Here is an 8,475-nt window from a genome sequence, read left to right on the forward strand (position 1 = left end):
GACACGCTTTATAACAAATGGGGTTGCGGGGGTTGCTGGTGCCTATCTACAGCCTTCTATGGGGGAGAGGCGGGGTACACCCTGGACAGGTCGCCAGACCATCACAGGGCAACACAGAGACAAACAGGACAAACAACCATTCATGCACACACTTACACCTAAGGAGAACTTAGAGAAGCCAATTGAGCTAACAGTCATGTATTTGGACTGTGAGAGGAAGCTTGAGTACCCGGAAAGAACCCACGCTTGCACAGGGTTCTGCATTTCCTCTACCAGAGGCCTGGAATCTTGAGGGTTCTGCGCAGTATCTTTACTGTTCCACAACTTTTCTGAACCGAGATGTCTGATGTATTTCCAGGGATCTGCTGTAACCACTCCTCAATTTTGGGGATACTGCCCCGAGTGCCCCAATGAACGCGGGTACCACTGATGCCTTGACCTTTCAGGTTTTCTCCAGCTCCCCCTGAGCACCTGGTATTTCTCTAGTTTCTCATGTTCCTTTTTCCTGATGTTGCAGTCAACTGGTATTGCTACGTCAACCACAATGCCTTTCCTGCTTTTTGTCCACAACCACAATGTCCGGTTGGTTTGCCATTACCATTCGGTCCGTCTGTATCTGGAAGTCCCACAGGATCTTGGCTCGGACATTCTCGACCATCTTTGGAGGTGTTTTCCTTGACCTTGGGGTTTCCAGCCCATACTCTGCACAGATGTTCCTGTACATTATTCTAGCCACTTGGTTATGGCGCTCCATGTAAGCTTTCCCTGCTAGCGTCTTACACCATGCAGTTATGTACTGGATTGTCTCAGGGGCCTCTTTGCACAGTCTGCACCTGCGGTCTTGTCTGGTGTGGTAGTTGATTATCTTTCCTTTCCATGTGTTTTGTGTTTACTGGTCTCATTTTTGTGATTGCAGGTCTTTTTGAATTTGCTGTGAATTTATGTATTTTCATGTTGTTTGCACCCATCGTCCTCCATAGATATCTGTCCTTTGCACCTGTTTACACCTAAAGAATTCACAAATTTTTTTCACATCCTCGTAAATCCTTGTTATAAAACATCTTAACCTATCCCGTATTTGTATCAACAGTTAGACGCTGCACATCTGTTTTACATAACCCCATTGAAAAGGAGCTGTTTTGTAAAGAAAACCATCTGTTCTTTTTTAAACAGACAGTGACAGATTTCAACATTACAAATGCCTTCATATAATGAAGTGTACTTCCGGTTTTGAGAGTATGAAAAATATGTTTTAAAATTCTCTTAAAAACGATCCACTTGAAAGGATCATTGACTGTTAAAACACTAGGTTTTCTGTCTTCATAATATGATCATATTTGGCATTTGAGCTACAAACTTAAAAAATATATATATATATATAAATGTTCAAAGTATTTTCAGAATCAAAGTTGTTATATAAAATTGAGTGTAAGACTAGAACATCAGACTGATTTTAAAGTCCTGAGCAGAGCCATAAATCATGCGAACATAGAGGAATTAAGAGGAAGGAAAAAGATTGCAGCCATCCCATCCAGCCCAGCAGGCTGTGATGTGTTCTGACTTTTACATCGTAAGAAAATATATGAACTGTGTGTAAATGAATTTGATCGTTGATTTAAAGAAAATATCATTCAAGTCTATTTCTTGGTCAAATTAATCATTCACTTTAAGATATTAGTTTTTTTTAGCATGGGAAATAAAATTAAAAGACAAATTTAGATGCTACATAGCACTTTTAATGAACAGCAAGCACATGCAGCCTCTTTGTAATTGATGGTCATGATTGATGAATTCACTTTGATCTTTTTTATGCTAAGTCTTAGAAGGCATTTTACCTGTTATAAACACAAATATATTTTTGTGCTTCATACTTTTTCTCTGGAAATCAGTTCTACATATTGCATATTCATTAGTTGGTACACGCCACACTGTGTTTTTATACATGAACTGTGGGTATGCCTATTCCTTGAAGTTCTCCAATCCTCAATCCATGTCTCATTGCATCCCTCTTGTCTTTCTGTCTTTGTCTTATTCATGAGTTAGGGAAAAGCAACTCTTTCAATATGTGGGTCACTATACTTTGTGTTTTATTGTACGAAAGCCAGGGGAAGGAAAAGCTGACTCCTAGACAAAGAGGAACTCTATGAGAGGAAAGAATCATATGACTGCTGATACCCCTTGTGTGCAACATTTTTGATTTTGAAAAATTTATACACAGAGCACTGTTTTAAAAATGAAATGATGAACTGTGATTTCAAAAACCCCCAAAATATTCCAGGTACTTAGCATTGCTTCACAAAGTTATTGTGATTAATTAAGTATTTGAGCTGATGCTGTATCAGATCAACATTCCTTGCAACGTGCTATGAAATGGTTGTCAGAACATTTACAAAGAATTTGTTAATTTCAGTGCTATTTCAACCACCCAGTAATTTACATACAAGATAGATCAACTCCATCTTTATTCTTAAACCAAGAATACTCCCTTTGTTGCTCAATCTGCATTAGGTTCTACTGTACAAAGTCAGTAGTTTATGATGGCCAACAGGTGTTCATTTGCAACAAGTGATGGATAATACATGTATGATCAGTGTTGGGACTAACGCATTACTGTAACGGCAGTATTTTTTTCACTAACTAGTATGCTAACGCATTAGTTTTTAAATTCAGTAACTCCGTTAACATTACTACTTGATGCGTTACTGCGTTATTTTATAGTCTCGGGATCAGCTAGAGACTTAAAAGCTGCAGTGAAGTATTGTCTTCCTGTGTTAGAGTGAGGGAGACAGGAAGGAAACATGCTGAAGGCGTGTTTGTGTTTACCAACACTAGTCATCATGGCAGCTGCTGCAGAGCCCAAGTCGAGTTTCTTCACTTGGAGATATTCTCATTAATTTACAATTTGTGCCTTGGATCAAAGATTCTACAGCCCAGAACAGCAACTGTAATCTGTTGAAACACCTACAAAAGCAACATGCTGCGACGAAGCTAGAAGCTACCGGTGTCGTGCCAAGGTAGTTATCCCTGGGAAAATTTGTATCCCCTCGTCGGGAGCGTTCATGGAGTAGGACGAACAACCCGACTTAACTCCGCCTCAATTCCAACGTGCAGAACTTGAAATTTGAAAGGTTTTACGAGTATGAAAGTTGAGCTTTATTGTTTTATTCTTTACTTCACATGTTATAGCAGAACATCGCCAGTGATATTGATCTAAAACTAATAATAAAACACAAACGTTTGCTTGAAAGCTGGTCACTGACAGCAGTGTCTACTCCTTCCTCTGAAAGCAAACAGATCCTTGTTCTTTTCCACACGTTCATTAAAAAAATCTCTCATTGTTTCACAGTGTCCAAATTTTCTCATCCCATTGAAAACTGTTGTAAACCATATACTTGTAATAAAAATGAAATAGAAAATGGAGTGCATGTGTAATCATTAATACTAGTAATACTTAAATCTATATTTGTGTTGTATATTAACTTACAATTTATCACTGTTGTACTATCCTTAATAAACAGTTTGTGTTCTAACATCAGCCGTTTTATTTCAAAATCAAAACCTGCTGTAATCTGTTCCCCCTGTCTAAATCAGACAAAAAAGGTCCCAGCTTTTTCATTTTTGGCTTATAAGCATCTTTTACGATGACAATTTATTCCTGAAACTTTGGAGGTGATGGACCTTTATTTCTTAAAGTTATAAGGGGGGAACAAATTATACCAGGCCACCTGCTGTAAAGGGCAATTTTGCAGGCAACTACCTACTATGCCCTGAAATAAATTGGCACTTTGAAACATATCTTTGTTGCTTGTATATAGAATTGCTTAGCAGAGTTTCATGATGCAAATGCATGTCAAGTTCTTCAACAGATTGTATTATTCTCCAGTGCAATAACATTTCTGAAATGAAGGCTATAAGGGCATAATGTGAACCTTTAAAAAAAAAGTAACTAAATAGTTACTTTTCACAGTAACACATTACCTTATGGTGTAAGTAACTGAGTTAGTAACTAAGTTACTTTTGAAATGAAGTAACTAGTAACAGAAACTAGTTACTGCTTTTCAGTAACTAGCACAACCCTGTTTATGATACAAACTCCAAAACACAAAAAACAAAATAAACAAAAAAGATCGGAAAGAAAATGTTGCAATCACAAAGACAATGCTGCAGACACCAAAACTCACTCACAAAAACACTGCAAAAGAGGAAGCTGCAATCAAAATAGACAGTAAAAAAAAAAAAATTAAACCACATTTTGAAGCAGGACTAAAGAACTTTCAATTTGGTCGAATTGGTTGACAGGACAAATTATGATTTTTTTTTTTCCTGAAGATGTCAGGGCTAGTGGATGTTTGTAGAGGACAAAATTGCAAAGACAAAAGGCAGAAATTATTTGTTTACAGATTTAATGAGGAGGTAGATGGCAACAGAAGCATAATCTCAAAAAATACAGGCAAAGAACTCAGGAACTAAAACTAGAAGACACTCGGGAAAAACAGATAAAGAATGAGGAGAATCCAGCACTGAGTAACTGTGGAGGAGTATACAGTATATAGGAGACAGAATGATAATTGGAGTAATCAGCTAATTGGGAGCAGGTGTGGACAGAGGCAGCTAGAAAGGAGCTAATGGTAAAGGAAAGGGGCACTAGTGGTTAACTGTAACTAGAAAATAACTTAAATGGAGCCAAAGGAGAAAAAAAAGAATGGAACTAGAGAGAGCTTAAGATAGCTATGAAGCCATGGGAAACATAACCTGAAGATAACAGAAAGAATAACATTAACTAAAACAAGACAAATGAATAAATAAATCCCAAAATGCTGAAAGAAAGATAACTGAAAGAAGTAATGGGGAAGAGTACAACTAAAAACAAGACAGAATAACAGAAATTAAACCATACTGAGAACACAAAAAACTTAAAGTGAAACAAAAAAGTCCAGAGAAGCACATTATAACAAAACTGTATTTCCTAAAATATTTATCACCCTGTCGCCTACAGTTGGATTGAACTACAATTATGTTTCCAGTGGCTGTGTGTAACATGAACATGGATGAGGTAATCAATCTAATTATGGCAAAACAATGTCAAATTACAATGTTGAAAATAAAAAAACTTTCAACTCTGGTTTGTACCATATGCCTGTACTACCACCACCACCCCCAACCTCACCGACTGATCCGCTGTCAAATATAATATTTGAATCAAATAAAAATTATGTTATGTTTTATAAGTTCATAATAAACACACATGTAGATCCCAGTAGAAAGGTACTTCAATGCCTGTCAATTTGCACGAATATACAGACTCTTAGTCGACTTTTCAGACAGTAAATTAACATTTCCCTTCCATAAAGTGTAGCAGTGATCAACTGAAAACAGTGAAGGCGGAAAAAAAAGATGGTGTATCACTAACCCAGGTGTAATTATTTCAATAGTGTTTTATCACTTACTCATTCCAACATGATTATATATGAATTTATACTAATAAAAGGTTATCATAAGTACTTAAAAAAACAGAAATGCGCCAGATAACTAGGTTAAGTTCACTACAAGTCAGGTAGGATCAGACCTGCAGCTAAGATTTTAACATTATTCCCTGCAGAAAGTTGGTGAGGAGAAATAGTGAAAATGTTAATTTTCTAAAATGTCTCCTTAAACAGGTGGCCATAATTTTTTACCCTATTATAACATTAGCATAATTATGTATAATATTTGATACTAGAGTGCTTGGCTTTACTTCGGAGAAGTAAAGACAAGTATTTGTCTTATCCGCAGGTGTCTTAAACACTTGTTTGAGGGTACTGCTACCACAGGTTTGGAAATCCAACCGCTTTGCCTTTTTCTATCAGAACAGTGAATAATCAGAAGGTGTGTTTTATGAGAACAAAAAATGTTAAAAGATATTGCCTTGATTTAAGAAAAAAAGATCAAATCTAATGTTATGATCAATTAATTTGGAAGACTGACTTCTTTTACAAAAAGCTATTTTTCTTGCGACTGAAGTCAGCATCTGTTACATCTCAGCTGGGGCCTGGGTGTTTGATGTAGACTCGAGTCTCATCATAAAGGCTGAGGCAATTTATGTTCAGCAATTGTCACAAAATCTCTAAGAAAAAAAAAGCAACAAGCAGATTCAAAGACAAACAAAATAAAAAGAACACAGGAGGTTGTACTAGCAATCAGAAAGCAAGAAATCATGCAAAGGCTGAAAAACTTGCAGAAGAATTTTACAAACTTTATGGAAGGAAAGAATATTGAGAATATAAGATATTTTTCTTTCAATTTAGGACTATGAATGTAACTTTAACAGACTGTTTATTGGCACAAGTTAAATATGCAGATGTACTACTCCAGACATCAAGGAGCCATTTATCATTTACCACCACATTTGGTAAAGCACTGGTGAAGCAAATTTCTAACTAAACTTTATCATGATAAAAGATGAAAAGAATTATTTATAATTTAGACTGTTTAAATAGCAAGAAACTGCATACAACAGCTCCCTAAAAACAAACACACGAATGTTACACATCACAGTTGGTTTGATTATAATAACAACTCCATTGTCATTTCAACCTGCAGAGACTCACACAGAGAAAAGCTGCAATTAGAAAAGATTTACTTAATTCAACATATTTATACAGGTAACACAGTCAGAATGTTAAAAATGTTTCTATCTAAGGAGAACTAGCCGATTGCGAGGACTCATTGACTGTCTGCAATCCCTCACACTGAGCACGCATGTAGCAACAGTGCACAGGAAACCTCCAACAGAACCAGGTTCATTGAGAGCGGCCGTCTGCCGAGGCCGACCGGGACTCAAGGAGATGGAAACAGATAATGACATAAATAAAATAAGTTCTTTGGCACTTGGTAGAAGCCTTTGATGCTTTGAATCAATATTAGCTTGGATTAGTAACTTAGAAAAGGATTAGTCTCCCCCTCAAAAAGGTACCAGGGCAGAGCTAGTAGGCTAGACTCCGAAGCCAGGGAGCAAAGTGATAGAAACAGGCATAGCAGCGCAGTTGATTGCACTGTTGCTGAGCTGTACAGTTGATCGCACCAAGAGAAACGCAGAACAGTGCAGTCGATTGCACTGATGTAGAGAGACAGGTGAAAACAGACAGCACAGTGGCACATGCTGGTAGAGCGAAGGAATTGTTGAGAGAAGAAGTAAAAGAAAGCTTACATGCATACATCAATTAGAAGCAAGATGCAATCTGCTGATAATTCAGCCATTACATGGATTAGACGGTGAAAACATGTTGAAAATTAGGCTGGCATTCCTGGGAAGCAGGGATCAGAGGATTTGATAAACACCACGAAGCTGTGGGCTGGAGATACACCTGTGCAAGAATTAATGCTGTTCCTGATGAAGACAAAAATACCTCTAAGCAAAGAATGAGGAAAACATAGTGAGTCTTGGAGAAATTATTATTTACCTGAAGAGAAACGTGTGGGCTTCTGCGAGTTGAACCAGCCTGCTGTCTTGTGGGAAATATGGAGGCTTGAATTGAGGCGGAGGGAGCAAAAGTGTGGAGGAGCCATGAATCAGTTGAGCGAAGACTTGTGACGGAGGGGTTACACTTGTTCATGAAGATGAGCGGGAGGAAAGGAGACCGATGATGGCTGGTGGGTGTTGCACTGATCAACAGAGGATGGAATCAGGTGGCTGAAGCAGGTGCAGGAGAGACCGAATGTGAACTCGGGGAGAAGCCTGTGTGGACTTGCTTGGAGTGAGTCAGAGCAGAAGCAGGGAGATCAGTGCGGGTGGCCAACAGGTGCTAGAAGCTCACGGATGAGGAACAGAGGCTGCACATCAGGTTAAAAAAAAAAAGATGTATCAATGCATGTGATGATGGACAATATGCTTGCATGCGGGAGAGAGAAGCTAGGCCAGGAGCTAAATGAAGGGAATCATGAAAGATGCGGGCCCGGGTTGGTTGGCTGGAGCTGAACAAGGGAATTATAGGTGGTTTAGGTTAAGCTGATAAGAGTCGTCCAGATTAAACCTTGATTACGGTAGGTGTTCCAACTGCAAGGTGTTTACAAAAAAGTAAAAAAATAAGAGAAAAAATATAATAAGAGACTGTACAAAACAGTTCTTAAAACTTTTTAGCTCTTAGCTTTGCCCACTGTTCTAAACCCCTCATGACAAGGTATTTTGAAAGTATAGTATCCTAGTCTGTTAACCTTAAAAAATGAATGCCATGTATATGCTTTTAAAGTAAAATGAAACTAAATATGTATTAGTAATAACACTGTGGTATCCAGTGTTGTGCCTGAACGCGTTCATTGAACGAAAGTTCAATGAACGCGTTCATATTTTGGGCGAACGTGAACTGAACGTACTGTATTACTGCCTGATGAACGTTATTGTGAACTTGTTCATTCTGGTGTCTGTGAACGGCACTCTCTCTCAGTTTAACTTCGTTCAATAGGTTGCCAGATTTCTATAGAGCCCTCCAGGCGAAACCC

This window comes from Cyprinodon tularosa, unplaced genomic scaffold (genome assembly GCF_016077235.1).
Source record: "Cyprinodon tularosa strain WSP-4 unplaced genomic scaffold, ASM1607723v1 ctg8, whole genome shotgun sequence".
Lineage (NCBI taxonomy): Eukaryota > Metazoa > Chordata > Actinopteri > Cyprinodontiformes > Cyprinodontidae > Cyprinodon > Cyprinodon tularosa.